This window comes from Dipodomys merriami, unplaced genomic scaffold, assembly GCF_024711535.1.
Source record: "Dipodomys merriami isolate MVZ:Mamm:240054 unplaced genomic scaffold, mDipMer1.0.p SCAF_8, whole genome shotgun sequence".
Lineage (NCBI taxonomy): Eukaryota > Metazoa > Chordata > Mammalia > Rodentia > Heteromyidae > Dipodomys > Dipodomys merriami.
The window spans coordinates 18,198,461-18,200,455 of NW_027206401.1; the positions used below are offsets into that span (position 1 = coordinate 18,198,461).

Genomic DNA, 1,995 nt, shown 5'->3' on the forward strand with positions numbered 1-1,995 from the left:
AATCAAGGTTTTTATTTAATTTTATTTTTACCCTAGACTAAGTTTCCACTGTTAGCTCCTATTATTTTTTCTATATTCACCATTTGTTCCAATCCTTTTGAGTCACTGAGAAGTCATTGAATTACAGTGTTTTGCTTTTCACCTGGAGTATTTCACTTGAGAATGAAGACAAAATATAGGCAGCTTCACTCTGTTCACCCACTATCCTTTCTTATATCATTCTTCCTTTATTTAGTAAGCTTTCTTCATGTTGTCTTAAAAGTTCAAACATCACTTGGAAAAAATCATATCCTGGATTGAATCTCGAAAGGTTAAAAAAAAAGTAAACTTCATGTTCAAAGGACAGAGAGATAGAAATTCAATATCTGGCATCATTGGTTTTCTTGGCCTTGTCTTTGGTAAATCTGGTATTTCTATCGATACAGTATAAACAGTTTCTTTGACAATTCATATTGATATTACTTACAGTAAATGCCTTTCTCAGTAAAGGCTTTTCTTTTTCTATGTGGTCAGCAGTTGAATCAAGCAGTTGGACATACCTAAAAAGTGATCCCAAAATAATTTGCTAGACGAAGGCCATTTTAAATATTTTAGAGGTGGGATTTTGAGGTATTTCTATAATGGTGCTAAAAGAAGCCCTAATAAAAGATTTGTGGCAGGGCTGATCAGTTCTTTTTGAAGTGTGCTGGCGCTGAAGATAGAACTCTGGACCTGGTGCTTTGCCACATGAGTTCCGGCTTTTTGTTGGTCATTTGGATACAACAATCAGGATAAGATTTCAGCCTCCTGGGCAGCATTATTTCTTTGAAAGAGGGATGTCCAAATTTCAAGAGAAATCTCGAACTTCATCTACATGGGCAGTGCAGGAATCACAACATGTAAAATAAAAATTAAATTCAAATTCAAATTAAATAAAAATTTATTGACTTCAAACAAAAGAAAGCCCTCTAAAAGTAAAATAAAAACATAAAACTTAAAGTTCAAGTAAACTTTAGAGCTTAATTACTAACAAGATGCCAGTGTGTATTTTGTAGTTTTGACAAGTGCATTACAGAAAATATGGGATAGTTAACATAGGGATCTCACACATAAATTGGAGCTATGCTGTCTGTACTATCTTTGTCTGATCTAAATGCAGTTCAAAATAAAATATTTAGAAGAGTCACAGAGGAAAAGAAAACCCTGCATTTGTTTACTAAACTAGCTGAGTAACCTGGAAAATAAATAATCCTGTTACAGTTTGCTAACCTCAGTTTACATTTCCAGAAAAGTAGGTTAAGAGCAGTACCCATCTTCTATACCTTTTATGAAGATTAATTCAGCACAGCCATGTGAAGCACTTAGTTGTCTCTCACATCCAATATGTACTTGTTTACCACAAGCTGTTAGTTATTATTGTCGAAATATTTGATTTTTCATATCTGTCAGTTCTGCTAGACTTTAAATCCCTGATTTTCATGATATGCGTCTAACAGAAAACACTTAGTAAATATTTTTGAAACAAATGCTGAGTGCAAGCAGAGATTTTAATTTTTTTCCTTCTTCTTCCCCTCATAACTTCACAATAACAACCACCTCATCCGTTGGCTTAGTTCAGGGATCAGAATTTACTATAATCTCACAATTTCTTGCTCTTCCTGATCTCCTCATTGCCTCAGACCTTGAAAGAAACTGCATTTCATCTCAGCCTCAAACTTATGACCTCAACTTATTCCACCACACAAAAGGAACCTAAACTGCAGAAGTGTATTGCTTTAACCAACATATCTTTAAAAAGTCATACTGTATTTCCAGCTTTACACACAATTTAGAATTCATAATTTTATCTTGGATAGAGAGCTTCTTTAAAGGCTGGATAGGCTGCAATACCAAAACAGGTAAGTTGTAGCTGTGAAATATTAGGATAATCCAGGAGAATGCAGAAGAAAAGTGCTACCACTCAATAGGAATTTATTAATGTCATTGAATTTCAAACTAAAATATATGTGAGTGTCA

At 33.8% G+C, this 1,995-nt stretch overlaps 1 non-coding gene across 1 annotated transcript; it reads left to right on the forward strand.

Moving 5' to 3' along the window:
* The first annotated feature begins 287 nt into the window (after positions 1-287).
* On the forward strand, positions 288-427 carry LOC138819593 (small nucleolar RNA SNORA8). The gene has a single exon (XR_011369511.1). It is a non-coding gene; the product is annotated as a small nucleolar RNA SNORA8 (small nucleolar RNA).
* Positions 428-1,995: the final 1,568 nt, after the last annotated feature.